General features: G+C 43.0%; 1 protein-coding gene and 1 long non-coding RNA gene across 7 annotated transcripts in view; both read left to right on the top strand.

Moving 5' to 3' along the window:
- TTC39B (tetratricopeptide repeat domain 39B) overlaps positions 1 to 26,826 on the top strand; it is a 181,268-nt gene that overhangs the window by 40,849 nt on the left and 113,593 nt on the right. The gene's annotated exons all lie outside the window — the stretch shown is intronic.
- On the top strand, positions 1,953 to 6,935 carry LOC144930567 (uncharacterized). The gene is made up of 2 exons (XR_013635847.1): positions 1,953 to 4,469; positions 5,507 to 6,935. It is a non-coding gene; the product is annotated as an uncharacterized LOC144930567 (long non-coding RNA).

The raw sequence follows: 26,826 nt of genomic DNA, 5'->3' as shown, positions 1-26,826 counted from the left end.
TAGTTTTAAACATATTGCCTTTCAATTTAATTGAGTACCCTACTCTATTCCTATGGTTTATACTGTTCTTTGGATAGCCACCTCTCAACTAAATAGTCTGAATTTTTTTCACACTCTTCAGACAGCCTCTCCAGTGTTCTGATTACTTTATTTCCTGTTTCTGGACTTCTGTGTCTTCTGTATCTTCTGTTGAGATTATGAAACACTATTCCAGGTGAGGATGTGCCATTTTCTTCTAATATTTTTCTATTCCAGTCTTTAAACATTCCAATATTAACTACTTTTTTGTGATTTCCACTGACTTTCAGCAAAAGCTTTAACTGAACTATCTACAAGGGTGCCCAAGTTAGCTTTCTGTGTGGTTAATTCCTTTCAGTCCTCCTGAATTCCAGCTTAAACTTTGATAATACTTCATGTTCCTTTCTATTGGCTTCACTTTCATTTTCTGAAGTATGCCTATCTAGTGTAACCTCTTGACTTTTGCCATTCAACCATACTCTTTGTCCTCCCCCAACCCCTTGCCTGCCTTGTACTCAGCCTACTTCCTTGTGACTGTTGTGGTATGAGTATTTCAAGGCAGTTCTGCTAGGGAAGCACAGATGAGCCTTCTTATAAAGGGGAAGGGAGCTTGGGTAAATGTGTACCTATGTTGTTCCTTATAAGCATTTTTTACATTTCATTGCCCAAGATCTCCTCTTCCTCCTTTCCCCATTTGAAAATGGTATCTGTCCCATCTGCAAGTTTAGAAAACAAAGGCACTGATGTTTAACTGCTTGCTTAAGTTTTAAAATGTTAGAAAATTAGTATGACAAAGTGGTTGAGGTAATATCTTTTATTGGACCAACTTCTGTTGGTGAGAGAGACAAGCTTTCAAAAGGTGTGTAAGCTCAAAAACTTCTCTCACCAACAGAAAGTGGTCCAATAAAAGATATTACCTAACCCACCTTGTCTAATATCCTGGAACCAACACAGTTATAACACACAATATAGAAAAATAGTAGGATAGTCAGAATTACATAATCTACTTAAGATCAGTGTCCTCAGTTTCGATAGAGGTGGAAGAAAGATGGCATCCACTTTTCCATTCTTTGGCTCATTGGATTAGGCTGCTGGGACCACTTGGAGTTCTTTGTTCCCCTGAATAGGGCTGTCCCTCTCATCCTCTTCAGCAACCTTGCTGAAACTTTCATGGAGGTACTCTGCAATCCTCTCCCAAACATTTCTGGGAATGGTGGCCTTGTTTCTCTCCTGTTGCAGGGGAACTTTCCCCTACGCGTGCTGCTGTGAACTGTGCTATCACAGGATTAACCACAATGCACAACATGTTTTGTAACATGAATGAAACATCGTAGTATGTTTTTAATACCTAAATGTGAATGTTTGTTTATTTGGTGTTTTTAAAGTACGTCACCCCTTTAAAGTGCTGCTAAAATGTTTTTACCATGTGCTGTTCTCTGTTTCTTTGCATATGTAGGGGCCACTCTGACCTGCTGAGTCAGGCAATTAACAGTTAATTTGTAGTCCCTAGCCCAGGCTTCCTGGCTAGGGTGGACAGTACTCAGTCAGGTTTCAGAGTAGCAGCCATGTTAGTCTGTATCCGCAAAAAGAAAGAGTACTTGTGGCACCTTAGAGACTAACACATTTATTTGAGGATAAGCTTTTGTGAGCTACAGTTCACTTCATAGGATGCATGCAGTGGAAAATACAGTGGGGAAATTTTATATACACAGAGAACATGAAACAATGGGTGTTACCATCACTCTTGTTAGAGAACATGAAACAATGGGTGTTACCATACACGCTGTAACAAGAGTGATGGTAACACCCATTGTTTCATGTTCTCTGTGTATATAAAATCTCCCCACTGTATTTTCCACTGCATGCATCCGATGAAGTGAGCTGTAGCTCACAAAAGCTTATCCTCAAATAAATGTGTTAGTCTCTAAGGTGCCACAAGTACTCTTTTTCTTTTTACTCTCAGTCAATGGCTCTGGCCCTCCAGGCAGGACAGAGCAATAGCAATCAGATAGTTGTTAGCCTAGCTTTCTGGCTAAGGCAGACAGCAAACACAGTCAATGGTTCTGGCCTTCCAGGTGGGGCAGAAAAGTAGGCAATTAAGCAGTCTGTAGCCTCACCTCCTGGCTAAGGCAGACAGCACATACAGTCTAGGGGCTTGGGTTGGGGTTGACAGGAGGAGTTAGGGGGATCCAAGCCCACTCTACTTCACCAGGTCCTAGCCCAGGGCCCCTGTCAGTGGCAGGGGATCCCACCATTGGGTCAGCAAGGATCCTGCCAAAACACATTGACTCATACTGCAACAGCACAACCTGACCAAGGTCTGGTTCCCCTGGGCTACTTCCTACTCTAGTCCATTCGTGTGGGTCTGTAGCTTGCAGGTCCTCAGTGTCCTTGGGGTAAGTGGTGTGCGGCAATCCCAGCAGCTCCTCTCAGCCTCCTCCAAGGGCAGGGTGTCTCAGCTCAGGGTCTAGTCCACAGTCCTACAGAAGGCTAAAGACATCTGTCTCATTCATTGTCTCCAGGCCAACTGAGCTGTGTACATTCAACAGCTGCTAGTTGAATCTTTCTTTAGTGCTGTGAAGATGGGGAGTGTACAGCTTCAGGAGCCAGGGAAGCAAAGGGTAGGCTGGGTTCCCTGGATCACTATTTCAACCTTTCAGCCTTGTCAATGGGAATGCACCAGTTGGGGAAGAACAGTATCTCTGCTTGCAGCTTTTGGAAAAGTTCTGTGTTCTTAAAGATGTAAGCATCATGTACTTTCCCTGACTAGCCCACATGGTCATTGAAGTACCCTCACTGATTCACTAGGACTTGCATAACGATGGAAAAATACCTATCTATGTACTTGCTAGCAAGGTGGGATGGTGCCAGAATAAGGCTGTGTGTACTGTTTATGCCCCAGTTTGGGCACCCCATTGCTGAAAATCCATCTTCTCTTTCCTGCACATTGCCTAAAGTCTCAGTCGTGGGCAGTAGGATATGCTTAATGGCCTTGCACACTTGGATTTTTGAACTCCAAAGTGAGTAGCCTCTGACCGATAGCAATCCAGCATTGTGTGACTGCCAGTTGCTTCTCCACTGCCAAAGCAGTTGTCCATCTGGTTTCCTTGCTCTGAATGCTGAGGTGGGCACAGAACACAGATTGAGGAATGTGGCCTTTCTCATCTGAAAGTTCTTCACTATTGCTATGATCCCTATGGTGCAATCCCATTTATCTGTGCTTGTATCTTGGGCCCAGAAGTGACAATCCACCATGGATAGCTATTCCAGGAATGCCAGCAGCAACATGCTATTTTTATTCACTATGTCCATTAGTATCCAGTCATTGTGGTTGAACGTCACCTCTTCATCCTCCTCGCACTCGCTGTTGTAGTAATACTCATTGAAGGTACGCAAGTACAATAGAATTACACATGCTGTATTAACAACAGTTATAAGAATTGTGCTGAGCTGTGCAAGGTCCATGCTTCTGCTAGAGAAATGGCAGAGACCAAAAAGCAACATACAGTACTGTGGGAGTTTTAAAAAAGATGCAAAAATTATGGGATAGAACAAGCACTATGCTATGTTGAAAGTAGTATTGTGGGAATCCCTGGGCAAATTGCTGGTTTTCCAGAAAGCAATGGGAAAATATCCCATAAGACTTTGTACCATATGGGGTTGCGCAGCACCTTGGGATACCTCCCTATGTGCTCTGCAGTTTTCATCAACCCAACCACTCGTGCAGTAGCGCCAATGCAAGCAGCCCAATGTACGCGCACATCCAGGCAATATCTAAAAGTCAGTGGCTATATGCCGACGGAACTTGCATTAACCAAACTTTGTAGTGTAGGCATGGCCTCAGAGTTCAGGAATACAGATGGAAAATGCACTTCAGAGTTTTTGGACTTATTTGTTAGTGAAGGCTAAAGTTTGCAAAACAGTTTCATTCGATGAATCCTGCATTCAGTGGCACACAATTCCAAATGCTTCTGTTGATCTGAAGTTTTCAATGTATGTTCTCCACCAAAGAATCTTGTGAAAGTTGAAGAAAATCCAGGTAGCCCTATAAATCTTGAAGTGGAAAAATAAATCTTTGCCCATTGAAAATGCAATAGTAGGAAAACTATGAAATCTCTGAATACGATGATAGGTTTCAGAGTGGTAGCCGTGTTAGTTTCTATCAGCAAAAACAACGAGGAGTCCTTGTGGCACCTTAGACTAAAATAAATTTGTTAATCGCTCAGGTGCCACAAGGACTCATTGTTTTTGCTGAATACAATGAGGAATCTGTCTGGACTATGTCTGACCAAAATTGGGGGAGGAGGAGAAGGGAAGATGTTTGTATAATAAAGCAATTGAGAAGTTGTTAGATGCATATGAGTGTTTTTTGTTTTGTTTTTAATAGGAGAGTCTAATGTGCCCTTTTTGTCTTCCATTCTCTTCATTCCACCCCCACCACATTGCTTAGGGTATGTCTACACTATGAAAATTAGGTTGAATTTATAGAAGTCAGTTTTGTAGAAAGCGTTTTTATACAGTTGATTGTGTGTGTCCCCACACAAATGCTCTAAGTGCATGTAGTCGGCGGAGTGTGTCCACAGTACTGAGGCAACCGTCGACTTCTGGAGCGTTGCACTGTGGGTGGCTATCCCACAGTTCCCGCAGTCTCTGCCGCACATTTAAATTCTGGGTAGAAATCCCAGTGCCTGATGGGGCTAAAACATTGTAGCGGGTGGTTCTGGGTACATATCGTCAGGCCCCCGTTCCCTCCCTCCCTCCGAGAAAGCAAGGGCAGACAATCATTTTGCGCCTTTTTTCTTGTTACCTGTGCAGACACCATACCATGGCAAGCATGGAGCCCGCTCAGCTCGCTGTCACCGTATGTCTCCTGGGTGTTGGCAGATGTGGTACTGCATTGCTACACAGCAGCAGTTTATTGCCTTTTGGCAGCAGACAGTGCAGTATGACTGGTAGCCATTGTCAATGTAGTTCTGGGTGCTCTTTTAACTGGGAACCTGGGCAAACATGGGAGTGACTCAGCCAGGTCATGTCCCTTGTTTTGTCTCGTGGCGATTCAGTCCTATGGGCAGTACACTGTCTTTTAATCTGCAGCTAGCAGAAGATGATGGCCAGTAGTCATATTGCACCGTCTTATGCCGAGCACCCAGGAGATAACGATGGCTAGCAGTCGTACTGCACAGTCTGCTGCCAGCAAGATGTATAAAGATAGATGAAGTGGCTCAAAACAAGAAATAGACCAGATTCATTTTGTATTCATTTTCTCCTCCCTCCCTCCTTCCCTCTGTGAAATCCAATGGCCTGCTAAACCCAGTTTTGAGTTCTGTTTTGAGTTCTATCCCTGAGGGGGCCATTCAGTTTCTCACAAAGCCACCCCCTTTGTTGATTTTAATTCCCTGTAAGCCAACCCTGTAAGCCATGTCGTCAGTTGCCCCTCCCTCCATCAGGGCAATGGCAGACAATCGTTCCGTGCCTTTTTTCTGTGCAGACACCATACCATGGCAAGCACGGAGCATCAGATCACTTTGGCAATTAGGAGCACATGAAACACTACACGCATTATCCAGCAGTATATGCAGCACCGGAACCTGGCAAAGCGATACCGGGCGAGTAGGCGGCATCAGCGTGGTGATGTGAGTGATGAGGACATGGACACAGACTTCTCTCAAAGCACGGACCCTGCCAATGTGGGCATCATGGTGCTAATGGGGCAGGTTCATATGGAACGCTGATTCTGGGCTTGGGAAACAAGCACAGACTGGTGGGACCTCATAGTGTTTCAGGTCTGGGATGATTCCCAGTGGCTGCGAAACTTTCGCATGCGTAAGGGCACTTTCATGGAACTTTGTGACTTGCTTTCCCCTGAGCTGAGGCGCAAGAATACCAAGGTGAGAACAGCCCTCTCAGTTGAGAAGTGAGTGGCAATAGCCCTGTGGAAGCTTGCAACGCCAGACAGCTACCGGTCAGTCGGTAATCAGTTTGGAGTGGGCAAATCTACTGTGGGGGCTGCTGTGATGAAAGTAGCCAACGCAATCAAAGATCTGCTGATATCAAGGGTCGTGACCCTGGGAAATGTGCAGGTCATAGTGGATGGCTTTGCTGCAATGGGATTCCCTAACTGTGGTGGGGCCATAGACGGAACCCATATCCCTATCTTGGCACCGGAGCACCAAGCCGGCGAGTACATAAACCGCAATGGGTACTTTTCAATAGTGATGCAAGCACTGGTGGATCACAAGGGACATTTCACAAACATCAACGTGGGATGGCCGGGAAAGGTACATGATGTTCGCATCTTCAGGAACTCTGTTTCAAAAGTTGCAGGAAGGGACTTTATTCCCAGACCAGAAAATAACCGTTGGGGATGTTGAAATGCCTATAGTTATCCTTGAGGACCCAGCCTACCCTTTAATGCCACAGCTCATGAAGCCATACACAGGCAGCCTGGACAGTAGTCAGGAGTTGTTCAACTATAGCTGAGCAAGTGCAGAATGGTGGTACAATGTGCATTTGGACATTTAAAAGCGCGCTGGCGCAGTTCACTGACTTGGTTAGACCTCAGCGAAACCAATATTCCCACTGTTATTTCTGCTTGCTGTGCGCTCCACAGTATCTGTGAGAGTAAGGGGGAGACGTTTATGGCAGGGTGGGAGGTTGAGGCAAATTGCCTGGCTGCTGGTTACGCACAGCCAGACACCAGGACGGTTAGAAGAGCACAGGAGGGTGCGGTGCGCATCAGAGAAGTTTTGGAAACCAGTTTCATGACTGGCCAGGCTACGGTGTGAAAGTTCTGTTTTGTTTCTCCTTGATGAAACCCCCTGCCCTTGGTTCACTCTACTTCCCTGTAAGCTAACCACCCTCCCCCTCTTCCCTTCAGTCACTGCTTGCAGAGGCAATAAAGTCATTGTTGCTTCACATTCATGCGTTCTTTATTAATTCATCACACAAATAGGGGGATAACTACCAAGGTAGCCTGGGAGGAGTGATGGAGGAGAGAAGCACCAGGAGGGGTGGTGGAGGAGGGAAGGACAAGGCCACACAGCACTTCAAAAGTTTAAAACTTATTGAATGCCAGCCCTCTGTTGCTTGGGCAATTCTCTGGGGTGGAGTCGCTGGGAGGCTGGAGGCTCCCCCACCGTGTTCTTGGGCATCTGGGTGAGGAAGCTATGGAACTTGGGGAGGAGGGCGGTTGGTTACACAGGGGCTGTAGCAGCAGTCTGTGCTCCTGCTGCCTTTCCTGAAGCTCAACCATACACTGCAGCATGAGAGTTTGATCCTCCAGCAGCCTCAGCATTGAATCCTGCCTCCTCTCATCACGCTGCCACCACCTTTCAGCTTCAGCCCTCTCTTCAACCCGCCACTTACTCTCTTCAGCTCTCCACCTCTCCTCCCAGTCATTTTGTGCTTTCCTGCACTCTGACATTGTCTGCCTCCATGCATTCGTCTGTGCTCTGTCAGTGTGGGAGGGACAGCATGAGCTCAGAGAACATTTCGTTGCGAGTGCTTTTTTTTTCACCTTCTAATCTTTGCTAGCCTCTGGGAAGGAGAAGATCCTGTGATCCTTAAAACGCATGCAGCTGGTGGAGGAAAAAAAAAGGGACAATGGTGTTTAAAAAGACCCATTTTATAGAACAATGGGTACACCCTTTCACAGTAAACCTTGCTGTTAACATTACATACATAACACATGTGCTTTCGTTCCAAGGTTGCATTTTGCCTCCCCCCAGCGCGTGGCTAGCCCCTGCCCTTTTCCCCTCCGCGTGGCTAACAGCGGGGAACATTTCTGTTCAGCCACAGGCAAACAGGCCAGCAGGAACGGGCACCTCTGAATGTCCCCTTAAGAAAAGCACCCTATTTCAACCAGGTAACCATGAATGATATCACTCTCCTGAGGATAACACAAAGAGATAAAGAACGGATGTTGTTTGAACACCAGCAAACATACACTGCAGTGCTTTGTTCTACAATGATTCCCGAGTATGTGCTACTGGCCTGCAGTGGTAAAGTGTCCTACCATGGTGGATGGAATAAGACTGCCCTCCCCAGAAACCTTTTGCAAAGGCTTTGGGAGTATATCCAGGAGAGCCATGAATGCCAGGGCAAATTAATCATTAAACGTGCTTGCTTTTAAACCATGTATATTATTTTAAAAGGTACACTCACCAGAGGTCCCTTCTCTGCCTGGCGGGTCCAGGAGGCAGCCTTGGGTGGGTTCGGGGGGTACTGGCTCCAGGTCCAGGGTGAGAAACAGTTCCTGGCTGTCAGGAAAACCAGTTTCTCCGCTTGCTTGCTGTGAGCTATCTACAACCTCCTCCTCCTCATCATCTTCCTCATCCCCAAAACCTGCTGCCGTGTTGCCTCCATTGAAGAAGTTAAACAACACAACTGGGGTAGTGGTGGCTGAACCCCCTAAAATGGCATGCAGCTCATCATAGAAGCAGCATGTTTGGGGCTCGGACCTGGAGCGGCCGTTCGCCTCTCTGGTTTTCTGGTAAGCTTTCTGTCTGAGCTTAAGTTTCACGCAGCACCGTGTTGCGTCCATGCTGTAGCCTCTGTCCCTCATGGCCTCGGAGATTTTTTGAAATGTTTTGGCATTTTGTCTTTTGGAACAGAGTTCTGATAGCACGGATTCCTCTCCCCATACAGTGATCAGATCCCGTTTCTCCCATTCGGTCCATGCTGGAGCTCTTTTGCGATTCTGGGACTCCATCATGGTCACTTCTGCTGATGAGCTCTGCATGGTCACTTGCAGCTTGCCACGCTGGCCAAACAGGAAATTGAAATTCAAAAGTTCGCGGGCCTTTTCTTGTCTACCTGGCCAGTGCATCTGAGTTGAGAGTGCTATCCAGAGTGGTCACAATGGAGCACTCTGGGATAGCTCCCAGAGGCCAATACCGTCTAATTGCGTCCACAGTACCCCAAATTCGACCCAGCAAGGCCGATTTCAGCGCTAATCCCCTTGTCAGGGGTGGAGTAAGGAAATCGATTTTAAGAGCCCTTTAAGTCGAAAAAAAGGGCGTCGTTGTGTGGACGGGTGCAGGGTTAAATCGATTTAATGCTGCTAAATTCGACCTCAACTCCTAGTGTAGACCAGGGCTTAGTTTGACAAGCATGGGGATTGCTGCTTCAACAGTTTGTAGGAGTCAGACTGTAAATATGTTAGTGAAGAGCAAACAACACAATCATTTTCCTATTTCCCCACAAACTTTTTATTGAGAAAATGGTGGATGTTAATAGTCTCAAAATTCATAATATTGGGGTCTGTGTACAAAACTTACTTTCATACGTAAGGATGAGAAAATGTTATCTAAAGCTGTGATATATGCCCAGAAACGTTGTGAAAGAGATTTTTGTTTTTTGTTAAAGGATGCAAAGGCACCTATCAATCACTGAGAGGCTTTAAATCTAAAAGAGGAAAAAAGCTTGCAAAAATTAACTCAGTTACAGAGAATCAACTGCAAACTTTAAAAATGGAGTTATGTTGATATTAGAATTACTTTCCCCACTTGCATATTCTTTATCCTGAATCCCTCTCCACAACTTCTGCTGCTTTCTATAAATAAGTACCTGGAATTTATTTTACAGTTGCAAAAATAGGTTGATAGCAACATAAACAGTTGTGTTGCTGTTCTATAAACCCAGTACTGATGAAAGTCTATAATCTAGATAATAACAGCAAAAGTTTGTGGATTTTTCTCCTGCCTAGTCTGCTTCACCTCTCTGTTCAACAGGGTGGATGAAGATGTCCCCTTCTCAAAAATAAGAAGGAAGACATGCAGGACTTGAGTACTTACCAGCTTGAAGGGAGTGATATGCAGCCTGCCTAAATTAAATACACAGTGGCCACCTTAGATATGTGTTTGCAGCTATTTCCCAAATGTAAATAGTTAATTTCCAGAGAAGTATGTTGGAAAGTCTTTGGGGTGTGAACTATAACTATTTGTGGAATGTGACAGACTTGTAGTGCTGTAGGATTCGAGTCATATGTTAAGTTTCCTGACTCTCTTTAATAATAAACTGTGTGTCTTTAATACTGTGTGAACAGAGCTTATTGTATTTAATTTCCTAGTAACTTGAGGATGCTCTATTGCATCTCTAAATTATTAGCCCAGGATATGGGTTTTTTTGTTTTTTTTTAACCAACAGGAAGCATCCGCCTATTCTAACTTAAATAAGCTTTGACAGGAGAAAGTTCTACTTTAAGGACCAGGTATAAAATGCAGATGTCTTCTCCCTACTCTAGTCCAGGGTAAATCTAATGCAAGATTTTCTTCGGGTGCCATATATGCAGGAAGCAGGAAGATACCAGGCACCAGTTCCTCACAACTTTGCTTCCTACATGCTCCAGTCTCTTCCTTGACATGGTTTGGAAGCAGGCATATAAAAGGCGATGATACTTCTGGTGCTGCTAAATAGTGAGGAAACGCTTAGTATTTTAGCTGTTATCTCAAAAACATAATAATTATATGTTCCTGAAGCTGATGTTTTTATGGTTTTGAAGCCCGTCTTTTAGAGGCTTTCAAGAAGCTAGATGGCTGGATTAAAAACTACACTAATATTGGAAAGTATGTGTAGCACTCCAGAACTCAAGTGTAAGACTTCTGGACACAGCAGCTGGTGTTTGGAAGTCCAAGCATTCGGAATTTGGTCTTCTTTTAGGTTGTGATTTCACTAGTGTAACAACTTGGAAAAGAGATCTGTAGATGAAAGTATACATCTGCATGAGACATCTGTATATATGTGAACTTGTAAGAGAACATGTTGTATACTGTTTTCCACTAAAACATAGAATCATAAGACTGCAAGGGACCTTAACATTGGACACTCCTATATGAAAAATGGAAAATATAATATTGAAGGGATAGTTTAAGCACTTCTCTGAGAAGAGAAGTTGGATAATCTTTAGAAATTAGATAATATTTTTTTAAAATGAAAATCTCTCTCACTTGGAAAGTTGCACGTAAACCTTGAAGTTTTTTTCTGTTGCCCAGACAGAGCTTAGAACAGTGGGTCAGATTTGCCTACCATTAAGTTTACTCTGTGCTGCCCTGGCATTACAAAGAAGACTTAAAGCCAACTTAACTAGTTACTTGGAGATTCCTTTTCTATAGCAGGATGTGTGGGCACCTATGCCACCTCCCATTGGCCTTTATGTAGGAAATGTGCCCATCCAAAAAGGAGTGTGGTCAAGAAGTGCCTGGCTACTATAATGACCTTTTATGGCCATAGACATTCACTTTTAAGGACTGAGTGGTGAGCTGTAAAAGTGGCTTACGGACACGTCTCTTAGGCCCCAGACTTGTGCTAAACACAGCTTGGCCTGTTCAATTAATCTGTCTCTAGTTCTAAGAGTTCATCTACATAGCAAATTTTGCCTTTTTCAGGGGATGTTGGTGTAACATGTCCAAGTGGAGCAGGGTATGAGCATGTTGGTGCGTGATAAAACATGCTATATGGACTGGCTCTGAGAGGTGGCGTCTACACTGGCATCTAGGGGTGTGATTCCATTGCTCATGTACACATATTTGCTCCTGAATCAGGTGGGTATTGTACTCGGCGTGGCTCACCCATGCCTCTCTTGCCACTATCTGTGCTACCATGGCTACACTGCTACTTATACTTATGCTAGCTTGATGAGAGCTAGTGTGAATGTGTACACAAGCAAAGGAATTGCAACCCTAGCTCACAGTGTAGACCTAGCTAAAGAGTGAACAGCTCCATTCGTTTTGTTGGTGACCACCAGAGCACAATGATAACTTAAATGTGGACGGACACTGATTGCATTTAGCTAAACAATTAAGCAAAAAGCATGCCAATTTATCCATTGGCTGGATGCAGTAGCAGATACTTTAGAGTCTGGTTACAATCCTTGTTCTCCACAATAATTTAAAGTGTAGCGGTAGAATCCTACGTGCTAGGATTTCTCTTCTTTATACTCATAGGAAGGCAGGCACAAGTAATTTGCTTGCTTAGCCCTAACCCAGAAAAGTGATGGGAGAGAGAATAACCACTGCTGGGATTCCCTCCCCAGTGGGTCGGAGAAGCGAGAAACAAGTCACTGTGGGAAAGAGAGGTTTTTAGGGCCTGTATGCTGAGAGAGAAACAAGTGCCACTTGAGCTTTTTCCCACGAGGGGAAGTGTGTGGGAATGCTTTCACTAATGCTCCTGACTTGGATTGGACTGGTGCAGAATTTTTGTAGTGAGTTTCAGGCCCTGCTTAACTGGAGAAACTTGGACTTTTTCTCACTTGTAGTGCTGAACTCGTACCAGCGGAGGCTGGTCTCAAGGTTGTGCTTTAGCCCAGTGGTTCTTAACCACAGGTATGCATGGGGGTACACAGAGGTTTTCCAGAGGGTACATTAACTCATCTAGATACTTGCCTAGTTTTATAAGAGGCTACGTAAAAAGCATTACCAAAGTCAGTACAAACTAAAATTTCATACAGACAATGACTTGTTTATATTGCTCTATATACAATGCACTGAAATGTAAGTACAGTATTTATATTCCAATTGATTTAGTTTTTAATTATATGGTAAAATGAGAAAGTAAGCAATTTTTCAGTAATAGTGTGCTGTCACACTTTTGTATTTTTAGGTCTGATTTTGTAAGGAAGTAGTTTTTAAGTGAGGAGAAACTTGGGGGTAGGTACGCAAGGCAAACCAGACTCCTGAAAGGGGTACAGTAGTCTGAAGAGATTTGAGACTGCTTTAGCCTATTTATCCTGCTGCTTGTTTTGTTTGACCCCTTCTGAAGTCTCCCTGTCTCACTGCAGCACTACAGTGGAGAGAGGTAGATAGGGAGAGCGTGCCCCATATCTCCCGCTGTCCGTGGGGCGGAGTGGAGAAGAAAAGTAAATTCTGTAGGGTTGGAACAGAGAGACAGAAGTAAAATTTACTTACACATATGTAACTTTTCCATCTTGGAAGTGGGCATGTGGTGAATCGTGATACAGTATAGCTGGGTTATTCCTCCTCATTTTCAAACACAGAGGCTCCACTGGCTCTTTTTTTTTTTTTTTAAACCCTCTTTAGCTTCACAATATATGGTCAGACGGTGGAGCTGTTCGGAGTACTGACTTCCTCTCTACCTCTAGCCAAGTACCCAAGCTGAGAAGACAAACCATAAATTCTAATGAATAAACATTATAGAAGATTAGCCATCCCCAGGCAGGATACTTTATCTACGTATATATTTTTTATAACAAAAAATGACCAGACACAAGGTATCCTCAATATTTGAAAGGAGTAACATTTACAAGCATGCATTCTCTTTCAGCTCAGCACAAGGATATCCAAAGAAACAATCATCTGAGAGACTCTGCATAATCTGAGCAAGCCAGCCCCCCCCCCCCCTCTTTTTTTAAACTAGAGGTGGGCTGGCACAAACTGTATGAGTATTCCTTTTTGTATTGCAAAAGTGTTACAAATAAACATTTGTTAAATCATTCCCAAGACTGAGGGTTACAACACACTGCAAAATTCTAGAGCTGCTTCTCTTAATGGATATTATTAACATTACTTCGCGAAAGATTCTTGCAGAATTTCAGGAGGATTATGATGACTAACTGTCAAGTTTCTTTTTCTGCCTGCTCAAGAAAAAAGCATAATAAGGCAGACTTCAGCATTTGAATATGAAAAAAGCATTTAAAAAGTAAAAGGCTATAAGACATCAAACAACTTTCATATCTGAGATCAGCTGTTAGAAACCTTAAGGAATATGGCCAATAGCACTGTCTCCTCCGAGAAAAAAAGAGAATTTGAAGGCTTTGAAGTAATTGTGAACTTTAGTAAAATAACACTTTTAAACTCCAGAATCGTGCTCTGTCTTAAGGTTGCATCAGATTTTTCAGGGAAGTTTAGAAGCTACATTAAAAACCACACATTTGAGAAGTCAAGCAGAAGTTTACATAACTGCAGTGTTATAGTAATTCAGTGTTATGAGCTACAAAATTATTGTTAAGAAAACATAAAGCTTACATTGAGTACTAATAAAAAACCCCCACACACCTGTCAAAACAAATTGTTGTATACTATGTTTAAATATCCCTTGTCCAGGTGGAAGGTCTCCAGCATGAAAAACATGCAACTCTGAAAAATCCAGTTAAACATATCTGCCTGTGTGCTGCTAATTGACACTTAACACTGAAGTAGCTGGCACTATTAAGCTGTGTTCTACTGAGCTTAAACAAAGTCTGTCTAAAACCTTGAGAAAGAAAGATTTAGTAGCAGCTCAGTGTCTGTTTTTTTTTTAATGTAATTTGGATTAAAGAGCTATATATGGCCACAGCTTGCTTTAATCAGTAGAAAATACAGGATGGCTGTTGTCTCTTCTAAAATAGACTGGCCACAGGGCAGTTAGTTTGACAGTTTGGCAGAAGTAGCAGCAGGATGACAAATCTAAAATAATATGGCTGTAATGAATGCAAGACATGCTGAATACAATGGATACTGTATACCATGACACATATCTACTGAACTTATTTAATTTTAAAAATTTCATATAGAAAACTTTTCAAAAATATAACTGAAATCCAAGGTAGGACTGTTAACTCTTGCCTCAGATCTTTGTTGCATTGTAAAATACTTTTTGTAAGTCTTTTTTTGCTCTGTACAATGTTCTTTTAAGTCCAAGAATTGTATTATAGTTCTGAATTGCCTTACTGTCTTTGAGTGTAAGGGCAGGACAAATGTGGTAAACAAATCCAGTCGTTATAAAATCACTTCGAAATTTCTGGCTAATCCATCTTCTACTCTGCTTCAGTTTACCATAGGATTGTGTGCTGGGAAACGGTTCAATAACTGTTTTAGTCGTCCAGGCTAATAAACTTGATCAGCATTACCAGCATATTGAGCAGTTCATTTCTAAGCTACAGTTACATTATTAATACAATTAAATGTCTGCATGATCACCATACCTAAAAAAAAATCGAGGTGAGCGAGGGGAAGGAGTAAACTTATATTTGCCAGGTAGGAATTTGACAATGATATTGCTTCTTGTAGACATATTGCTGCAGATGACATATAAATTACTGCACAAATAGCCTGAATCTTTAATTGTTCAACTATTTGGTGCTTAGATGATGTAGTGCTAGGCACACTAGAAATGTTTGATAGACATTAAGTAGTGGTGTCTCACTCTTGGTTTCCTTTTTATCTCTAATCACCCTTTAAACTTAAGGTTACTTCTCCTCCTTCCTGTTTTAAGAACTGTGCTTGTTTGCATATACCAATTTCTTCTGTTTTACACTGTATTGTTTCTCTGGTCTGTAACAGGTCCTTGTTATTTAGGAAGAGCCAAAGATGATTTCAAAAGTGCTCACTCCCTCCCTGTCCCATTGTCAACAGCTGGCTGATGGACATATCAGTCTTCCCCCTTAATCCCCTAGTTCACTTTTGTCCAAAGGTGCAGGGACTTCATGAGGTTTTGTATCAACTATTATTATGACCCAGATAGGAGTGATACAGCACTCCTAAAAGGATTGATATGATGCAGGCTATTGATGGTTAGAGTCTCCTGTTGCTACCAGTGACATGAAGTCCCCAAATTTCATCTTCAGACTTAAAAACCCTTATTTTTTAGAAGGTCTGCTGATTGTTTCCTACCTCCACTGGGCCAAATCTACTCTGTCCATTCTCTTCTTCAACTAGAGGAAAAACATAGAGGATTTAGGCAGCAGCTCTGTGAGGATACTCTGGCGTCTTTAAAATATGACAGTCACAGAAGTCTTAACCTATTGTTGCAGTAAAAACACAAAGAAAGCAAACTTCCAAACAGTTATATTTTCTATCTAAGTAATCACATAGCCCTAATCATGTTGTTAGCACACCAGACTAGTTTTGAGTATGGCAAGGATATAATGAAGAATCTGATAGCAACTAATTTTGTATATCTTCTGATTTTGTTCATTGTACTTCAAACAAGGATTCCGAAGCTCACATGAATTGCCCATTACGTGGATGGAGAAGCAAGAGGGCCTGGGAGCAAATGCATTAAAAACCTGCCAAAAGAAAATACACTAGATTGTTTCACAGATCCCTAACTTTACCAGAGCTAAATGCACAGAGCTGATGAAATCAAAGCGGATACATAATCTGAAAATCCACAGAATTTATTTCTGATGTTTTGATCTTTACTATAACAGGAATTGCTATCAGTGACAGTTTAATGAAAGGTATTTTTCCAAGAGAGGGGGCATCATCATGTATTATGCTGTTTGGGGGCACAGTTGGTGAAGAATTGAAGTGAAGGGGACAGGAATAACAAATCAGGAGCTCATAAAAATTATGTTAATAGATTTTTGTAAGTTGATAACATAAGTTATTAAACACAATATCTATATGACTACATATGCCTTTGGAATGCTTCTGATTAAAACTACATGCCACTTGAAAAACACTTCTGTGATGGATGTCTGCAGGACTTACAGGGTTTTTATTCTCTCCATGCTTCTGCTCTAAAGTTATTGCCTGGGCTGATTGCTTCTGTTACTCAAGAATTGGTTCTTCTCTTAACCAACTACATATTCTAAATGGTACCTTTTTGATATTAGGCATTCTTCTCTAATAGCATCTTGAAAAGACACACTCTAAAAGGTGTACATATAGATTATAAAATCATTATTTTCCTTACCGCTATGAAAATTGGCTGTGTCAATTTGATTTTAAAATGGGTTTTGAACCCCACCAATAAAATCTCGAGTGTCCAGTGGCATTGTGGAGGTTAATTATGCATTTCTAGGAGAGTTATTTTAGGGTTTTATTTCATCTTGTTGTAAACAGGTTGGCTCAGGACAAATGTCACGTTAATCCCTTATTAGAAGGAGCTTCTCTAATTGTACAGAACTTTAGCTTCTAAGCATGTTGCTGTTTCAATATTGCAGGCAATACTGTTAGCTGGTCAGAAAAAAGTAGTCTACAGAGACACTTTAAAGCTCCATAATGGTGACATCGTTATCACATACTAGGATTGCAGCAAGAATTACATCATGACAAGCCTTTCTTTTAAAGGAATTAAAATTGCTGGGATAAAAACGTTTAAACCATTGAGCACCATGAACTGGAATTTCCCACTGCTAAGTGGTACTAAATATGTGATGAATAATATAGCTAGAGCATTTTTGTGGATACATGTATCAACAAAATGGCTTAGTTTTCTATTTCTGCCTCCTGTGTTTGACAGGAGACCGCCAATACCTAAGCTAGTAATGTTAATGTTCTTTTCATACTTGATTTTTCAATTTGTTTCTGCCAGTCGTGAGCAAAGGCATCCTTTCTGAATCACACTTGTAGCATATTAAGTCAGTTTATCCTCTTGTTTGGCAGTTACCTCTGAAAAGTATTAATAAAAATGATAAACTGACATTTTTTGCTCAAATGTCTTTTCATATGTACACTTAAAAAGGAGACCTGAGTTTCTAATGCCAGCTGGTTGCACTGTAGGAAATTTGTGTGTTCAAATACATCACATGAAGGAGAAATAAAGTCATTGTGGGTGCTTGGTATTTGTGTTGCTATAGATTTAGCCCAAGATGCACATGTACAGCAGTTAAGTAATTTCTACTGTTTTTCTTGGTAGCTTTAGAAATCTAAAGAAACTGTGAGCATCTGTAATTGGTTAACTGGTGTAAAGTTCAGGACAGGCAATGAGCTCCTCACCTCAGCTATTTATATTCTACCCTCCTTTTCTTTTGCCAAGAAGTAGTCTGTCAGCTTTACCTACTCCCTCCTTTGTAGTCATGCTACAAATCAGGTTTTCAATTCAGAGTTGCAAAAGACATAACTCAAACCACCATCTCCTTATCCCTCCTCGTTGTATGCCTAGGTGACATTTCTTGAAATCATTCTCACATAATGTGATGTAGTAGCTTTCTTTTCTATGTAACTTGCTTCTGTGTAGGTTAATTGATACAGTGCACCACCTGATGCAACTACCAGGAATTAACGATTAAAAATTAAAACTCCTTTTTTCATACTTGGTGACTTGTGACCAAGTTAACATTAGTAATTAGTAATAGAAGCACAGCAACATTTTGGGGGGCTACAAAGCAGTTGTATTAACAAGCAATGCTTAAAAAATCAGAAGTTTAATGTACAATAGGATATGTTTAAAAAAACTTTACCAACAAGTGCTTCCTTGGCACAGATGGGAGGATTGAAAGTGACAAACTGTGGCCTGATTACTAACTGTAATTATGTCAGACTAGTTGAACCTGGTACCTTAAACTAAAGGCTGAAGAGCAAGTTCTAATAAGCTGGTTCTCCAACTGTTTCATTATCTATACCATGCCATATAAGTGATCTCTCATGAAACTCCTTTACACAATTACCTGCTGTTAGGTAGAACTGTTCTAATAGAGAGAAATTGAATGCAGCAGTAATTTTGAAAAATACTTGTGCCTGATTAGCTAGTTTCTCCACCAGTAAATGCAACTACAAGTAGCCTATTTAAACAGCCAGGTTTTATACGAGGGATGGATGAAGTGATTCTGTATATAGCCACCTTTGTCCTCTGCCTCCTTGCAGGTTGGATGCAGCTCAGAATCAAGGCTGTAGTGTGTGGAGAGGGTGGAGGTAGCATAGGGGATTAATGTACAGTAGAACCTCAGTTACGAACATCTCGGGGATGGAGGTCGTTCATAACTCAGAAATATTGGTAACTTTCAATAAAATGTTATGGTGGTTGTATCAAAAGTTTACAAATAAACTGACTTAATACAGCTTTAAAACTTTACTATGCAGAAGAAAAATGCTGCTTTCCCTTTATTTTTTTAGTAGTTTATGTTTAACACACTACTGTACCCTATGGCTTTTTTATTTTTGTCTCTGCTGCCTCCTGATTACATACTTTCGGTTCCAAATGAGGAGTGTGGTTGACTGGTCAGTTCGTATCTTTGGTGTTCGTAACTCTGAGGTTCTATTGTACTAAGATTACAAGACACCCTAGTTCCTATCAAGCACTGGTCTGGTCTTCAAATAATCAGTTTATTTCCACAATAAAATGGGTGGTTTCTCTGCTAGCGAGGCTGTACAGAGAAGTACTGCATATCAGTCTTGAAGTTCCTTAGCAAGGCTCTAGGGAAAGGTTGCAGAGAGGAAATATCTTGGCTTAGTACTCATGACCTATATATCTTCTAGTATTGGACTAGTCCATTCATCAGCATACATATTTGATTTGGATTGTTTGGGTATGCAGCTACAGCGCAACCAATCCTGGTTCTGATTGGTAAAACATGCCAGTTTTATGAGGAGCTGGGCTGAATCCTGAGGACTTGCCCTTTCGTGCAGCCTAATGTCCTGTTAGATAACATGGTAGTGCCTTGTGGTTTGTAACTTGGAGTGATGATGATTAGGAAACCTCTATCTGTGAGCTGGGCAGATCAGATGTGGAGCTGGACCTGGAGATAAATTGCTGGGATTGGAAGGTCTCTTTGGGAGGAGTCATTCAGTATTGCAACACTGCTGTGCAGTCAGCAGCTGAGCTGATTTAGGAGGAGGAATCTGGTGATAAGGGACACTTTTTTTTTCCAGAAAATAGCAGGTTTTTATAGTAAAGTGTAATAATAGGGGCTAACCCCTGTAGGGTTGAGGCTTGGGGAATAAATTATATGTTAGCATTTTTAAAAGGCAGATACATCTCTTCTCCCTTGGTCTGCCCACAGGCCCTTCTGTGTCTGGCATTTTCCTTCCTCTTTTCACCATTCTGGGCTGGTGATTCTGGGCTTTTATTTCACCATTACAGCATGAGCAGCAACAGTTGCTGATTCCATTCCTGTCACTCCTGGTTTGATTTTTCTTGCAGTTCTCAAGCCTTGGCATTTCCCTTTGGGTGGGTAAGAGGAGTCTTTTGGCTTGCTGCTGTTCTTGATCCGGATGGAAATGCCTGACTAGGTAGACAGAGTAGCTGTTCTGATTCATGCTACTTGGTCAAACCCAAAATAAGGGACAAGCAGGTGCAGAAGGTAGACTTCATAATACAATGTAAATAACTTTATTGCAAGAAACTTCATCAAGGATTCTACCAAAGTATTTGTTATGTTTTGTCTGCTGACCCATTTGCTGGATTAAAGCGCAGAAGTAATAATTCTACTTCAGTCAGTTTGCTTAATGTATGTAAACATCCTGACTAGATCCATTCTGTTTCTGTGAAATCCCTCTAAGCAATGTAAAGCAAAGTATGTGCAAATAGAAGAAGGATAAGGGAATGAAAGTGGTATGTGTGGGAAGAACAGACTGTTCCTGTGGGAACTGCTTGTTTTATTTTTTATTTAAAAGAATAAGAAATGACTGCTCTTATCCCTGCACTTGTATTGTATGGTATCTATCAGGCGAACAGTTAAGTGAATTGACTCTTACTTGTGTCAGGAGTCATGGATCACGAACCCTGGTCCACAGGCTCAGAGGATGCAGTATATTCCAAACTGCCGCCCAGTGACCTGTTAAGTCACCAGAACTCAAAGCACAACTCTGACAGAGAAGTGCAGTCCTGGGATCTGACTGGTGGAATTCCAGGGGTCTTGATTTGTTCCCTGGGGTCTATTTCAACCAAGCAGAGGAACATGGAGTCATCCATGCAACTGGGTTTCCCCTGCTTAGGACTGCTTCCCCTGCGCTACCTGCTCCTCCCCTGCTGCCTGACTCTGACCTCGTGGTAACCTGAACCTGCCAGCCTCCTGGCTTCCAACTCTTGTTCTAACCACCCACTTCCCATTCATGACAGTTTGCATGGACCACATAGGCAAAAGGAGTGGTCCCGGTGATGGCAGAAGGGATCCAGCTCCCCAACTGCAGCTTTCAGGTCGACAACCAACCCTACAGGCCCATGTCATCCAGCTATTGCAGGAGCAAGTAAGACAGCTGTGTGGAGAAAATGCTGCACTCCATTCGCTGCCCACGGAGCCCTGTTCCCCGTTACATTTGCCTGAATGGTTTGACAATACTTGCCTGTGATTCTGGGCTTTTATTAACCCAGTGTCACCTCCTGTTCCTCTCCTCAGTCCTATATTACTGATCATGCAAAGGTGAGCCTGGTTATCATCCTTCTGTCAGGAGAAGCACTAGAATGGCCCTCCCCCTTCCTGGAGTGCGAGAGCCTGGTGCTGTCAAACTGAGAAGCCTTCCTCCAAGCCTTGTCAGTTCTGTTTGATGATCTGAACCAAACTTGAATAGTGGAGGCTTCCCTAAGAAAGCTCTAACCATAGCCTCCTATGCAGCATGTTTCTGCTGCCTCACCGCTGATACAGACTGAAAGTAGGTGGTGCAGCTGTATCAGTTCAGTGGGGTCTTTGAGAAGTAATTAAAGATGAATTGGCCTAGATACCCTTGTGGATCTCAACATCTGTATAGACAATTTATTATAGGAATGAAGGGAGGAGAAGAGGGGAATCCTGCAACTCCCCAGTCTACATACTATTACTGTTCACCAATACCTTCCACTGAGCCAAAGCAGGTGGATATGGACTGTGGATGGCTCACCCCCATAAAGTAGGGATTACATTAAAAGCAGAGATGGTGCTGGCAGTGTGGTGAGTTAGGTCACTGCTTCTCTGTATGAAACAAGCTGGCCAAGGTATGTTAAGGGGGATCAACTTGAGTCCTGGAAGAAGAGAGCTGCCCCACTCCTTGGTCTTGACCAGAACACACCCTGAACTCTGCTTGGGGTTCCCTGCTTATGGGTGCAAGTCCAGTTGTACATACCTGGGATGACCCTGCAAATTCCTGTCCTACCGGCCCTTATTGACTCGGGCACAGCTGACTGCTTTATAAATGCAGTGGTGGCCTGGATCCTTCAGATTCCCCTGCAACACAAGGCCACTCCTGACCTCATAGAGACTATTGATGGTTTCCCCTTTTTCCTCTGCTCCAGTAACAGAAGAAACAACTCTCCTGGAGGCTGTGATTCAGGGACAGTGAAAAATGTTACAATTCAGCATGATTCACTCCCCACATTTCCCCCGATCCTTTGTATTTCCTGGCTGACCTTCACATCACACTCATTTGATGGCAAGTGCAGAAAGTCTGTTTTCCATTGGAGTTTTGTCAACAATCCTGCCCCAATGTCCAAAATCCAAGAGGTTCAGGTGGGGGCAGCCATCCAGGCAGAACCTTCCATTGAAGTTGCATCAGAACTCTTCTTGAAATACCAAGACTACTTTGCTGTTTTTGAGAAAAGGAAGGCAGAAACCATGTCTCCACCTCAGGACTGTGACTGGCCAATGGAACTTCAGCCAGGAGCAAAAATATATTTTGGACGAATTTATGCTATGTCAGAACCCAAGTTGACAAGTGTTCTGAGAATCCTCTAGGAGAACCTGGTCCAAGGGTTCATCCATACGTCAACCTCACTGGCCAGCACACCAGTTCTTTGCATCAAGAAGAAAGATGGTAGTCTCTGGCTCTGCATTGACTATCGTGGATTGAATCAGATAACCATCAGGAATCACTACCCCTGGGGGCTGCCTGTGTATTCACTAAATTGGACCTCTAGGGGTGTACCACCGTGTGGGGGATGAGTGGAAAACTGCCTTGCGAACCTGATATGGTCACTATGAATATCTGGTAATGTGCTTCAGGGTGACCCATTCCTTGGCCACCTTCCAACGTTTTATAAATGATGTGTTCTAAGACACTTTAGACCAGTATGTAGTAATTTATCTGGATGGCACATTCGTCTTCTCCAACTACCCTGGACAGCATGCCATTCATGTTCAGAAGCTTTTTTGTGACAGCATGACTTTATGCCAAACTCGAGAAGTGTTCCTCTGATCAGGCCTCCATGGAATTCTTACCCCAGAAAGGATCCAGATGGGCCCATGCAAAGTCCAGGCCATCCAAGAGTGGCTGAATCTCCATTTGGTGCATGACTTATGATGCTTGTTGCCCATCACTAACTTTTATCAACGATTCATCCCAAATTTTTTTAAACCAATCAAGCCCGTCACCACTTTCCTCTGCAAAAATGTCCAGTTCCACTTGTCTCCTGAGGCCCAACATGCATTCAACTAAAACATGCCTTCACCACCATGCCCATATTGGCCCGCCAAATGTCATGCAAGCCTTCATTGTAGAAGCTGATGCCTCCAGTACAGAGATCAAGGCTCTCCTCTCCATCGACTTGGTCCAGAACAAGTATTACACCCATGTGCTTATTATTCAAGGAAGCTTACCCCCTCAAAACTAAACTAAGAAATACTGGACAAAGAATTCCTGGCAATAAAGACTGCCTTTGCATAATGGCAGCTCTACCTGGAAGGAGCTCACCATCTAGTCCACGTATTCATTGATCATAAAAATCTGGAGTATCTATATAGGGCAAAAGCCTTAGACCAGTGGCAACTCTGGTGGACCCTATTTTTCTCATGATTTGATATCATCACATATCTCCTTGGAACCAAAAACAGGAAGGCCAAAGCCCTGTCCTGAAGATACGGCACCATCCACGAATCCTCAGCCAGGAACCAACCCTCATTCTCAAATCCTGTAACCTTCTCAGCACAGCTCTTCACCAGGATATACTCGCATGGATATGTTCTGCCTCCCCCTGGAGAATTCCGTCTGATGAACAAGCCATTGTCAATAAACAACCGCATGACTCCTGGGAAGGAATCACAAATGTAAGGGATTGCGTCTGTTTCCCCAGGTCCTGCTCGTCTTGCAATCCTGCAACTATGTCATGACTACTAGCAGGACACACAGGGTACTTTAAGACCCAACAATTAATATCCCATTAAAATCAGTTTGAAAATGTGCACAGAGCATTGCTAATTTGACTGCAAGCTGTGTTAGCAAACATAGGGAGAAATATTTTCCATGCTGCATGTTGGTTAATATCAATCTGACTCCCTTGACATTCTACTATAAATTGAAAATTTTGCCTTTGGTTTCATATATTCAAAATGCTGTCTGCGATACAATTTTTATTCACTGAAGAGTTGTTGCTGTCCAACTAACCTCTATATGTTGCTTTCAGTCTTCCAAATAGGCATTCCACCATGCTGCACCTGCAGATTATATTACTCAGTCTGCTTATCTCAAGATTTGGGTTGTAAGGAAAAGGCTTTATCACCCAGGGCAAAAATGCCCAGTCACATTTCATAGACTCCAAGGCCAGAAAGGACCATTGTGATCATCTAGTTTGACCTCCTGCATAACACAGATCATAGAACTTCCCCAAAATAATTCCTACAGCATATCTTTTAAAAATTGTCAGAGATGGAAAAGCAACCATGACCCTCGGTAAAGTGTTCCAAGGGTTGGTTAATTTTTGTTAAAAATGTACATCTTATTTTCAGTCTGAATCTGTGTAGCTTCAACTTCCACTGCTAGACCATGATGCTACTAACAGACTGTACTAAAGGCACCCCTTAACTTTCTCTTCGGGAGGAATGCCAATGAGTGTCAATTTAGTTCATTGCAAATGGAGTATGCCCCGCCTGCTGTTCAGAACTCCAATCTTCGAAAATTCTAGAATCCTGCACTTTGCTTTGCTGTCGTATACACATATTTATTACTCCCCCACGATGATCCAGTAAGATTTGCATCATCATTGAGTAGCAATTCCATCTGTTAATGTATTCCTGGGCTTATTAGGGCAGGAAGGGGCACAGAATTGACATAGTGGTTTATCATGCATGGTTCAGGAACTCCAGTTATTTAAAATCGTGACAAATCTTTGGCTCACTAGCTATTTGGTCATGCTTCTTATTTAAAAAATAAATTTTAGTAGGTTTTTTTTTTTTTTAAACTCAGGAAACTATCAGGGGAGCCTATGGCAAGGTCACCAGACTTCAGACCTTGTGGGTTGCAAAAGGCCTATGCCTGTTAGTGACCCACGTTCATGAAGTCTCCATTGTTTGGGTGAGGAGCACATTAGAGGCAGGTATGCCATTTGTTGTGATTTCAAGCCCAGGACAAAGAAACTGAGGGAGGAAGGTCTCTGTTGCCTTATCTAGGATCTGTGTTGGAATCCCCTCTGTCATCTAAGGCAAGTTCTTTAACGACTCCCTCCCAAAGTGCTCCCCAAGCATTGTCAGCAGACCTGGGCTGGGCTGAAGTAAGATCCCTGTCACCAGCCCGTCGTCTTCAAGGCCCAGGACTTCAGAGCACTCTCTGTGTCAGGTCCTTCAAAATGTATCAGGTCCTTCAGTGTGCGCAGTTTGGGGGACTCCTCTATAAAAGGTTGGTCTAGTCCTGATGGTAGAACACACCCTTTGGCTTACTGCCCCCTTATACCAGCTCATACAGACAGACAGACATCCGTCAACTCTGGTGCCCTTACAGGGTCTGTTAAGACTGGCTATCCCTTCAGTTGCTATGGAGCAGTCATCCCTGATTACTGCAGATGTCTTCCATCTATGTCTCTTCCATCTATGATCGAGGCTTCTGCTGCAACTGGATGCATTTGCTGTGCCTCTTGGCACTGCCATTACCCTTGCTTCATGCTGAGGACTCTCAGCTGGGCCTGGTGTGGCTGTTTGAGACCATCAGCACTGGAACTGTCTGCTCTGGCACCAACACCGTCAGACTTAGTACTGCATCCTATCTCCAGAGCTGGTACCAGCTCTTCCATGCTGTGCATTCCTGGTAGCTACAAAGCCATCCTTCCTTCCCCCAATGCTGTGTCCTTGATGCAAATATATAGATATCAGTGGAGGACCTCTCCCTGTACTGCTCCACCCTGCCTCTAAGAATACTTGGATCTCCTTATCAGTCTTCAAGGTTGGGTCTTGGGTATCTTGGTACCATGAGTCCAGAGCTTTCCCCTGATCCCATTCTCATAACTGATATGGATTTGAGAAGACTTCAGTCAAGGATTGGGATGCTTGGGTCAGACATATGTGGGACCCATACCATACCAGCCACCTCACTGGCCCTAATGGGTGCCTCGAGCCTCCAGATCTACTTTGCTAATCCTTCATACAAGTCAATCTTCAAGATGAAGCCTTCTCCTGCTGGTACTGATAGACTTGTTGCAGTTGTTACAACACACTCAGCTATTCTGGAGCCACAACCTGTCCTGGTACCACAAGAGCAGCCTCAGGAGCTTTTACCTTTGCCCTCCCTGCATGCCTCCTTCTCATTACCTGAGGAGGCCCTTGTGCCAGAGTCATCCTCCCTGGTATTGGATGACTTCAAGGTGTATCAGGAACCACTAAGGAGAACGACGGCCTCCCTGAGTATTCAAGTGGTGCTAGTGGAGGAAAATACCCACAAGCTGATTTGACGTCCTGCATCCCATGATGGTAGGGAAGGTTGGCCGGTCCATGAATGAGGCTGTTATGCAGCTGGCCAAAACAATGTGGTAAACCATTTCCTCCATTTCACCTGTACCCAAAAGAACAAAATGTAAATATCAGGTTCCATCTCAAGGGTTTGAACAGTTTTATTTACATCCCACACTTGGTTGTTAGCTGAGGCTGCAGTAAATGAGAGGAGCTACTGGGGCAGGGTTACTCTCCCAAGGATAAAGATGCCAAAAAACTCTGCCTTTTTTGTAGGAAAACTCAGTCAATGACAAGTTTACAATTTCACATTGCCAATCACAATGATCTGTTGTCAAGATACAAATTTTCTATCTGGGAGGCATCTCAGTTTGCGAGTAAGCTGCTAGAGGATTCCAGAGAGCAATTCCAGTTGCTCATTGCTGAGGTATGCCTCCTTTCTCAGTCAGCCCTACAGGCTTCTTTGCATGTGGCAGATTCCACAGCCAGGGTCAGGGTGATTGTAGTGACTATGCACAGATTCTTCTGGTTGCAATCTTCTGCAATTCCTGGGGACGTACAACAGAGGCCCTCCCTTTCAAAGGATGGGC

The sequence above is a fragment of the Lepidochelys kempii genome, chromosome 5 (genome assembly GCF_965140285.1).
Source record: "Lepidochelys kempii isolate rLepKem1 chromosome 5, rLepKem1.hap1, whole genome shotgun sequence".
NCBI lineage: Eukaryota > Metazoa > Chordata > Testudines > Cheloniidae > Lepidochelys > Lepidochelys kempii.
This window is presented reverse-complemented; position numbering and strand designations above follow the sequence as displayed.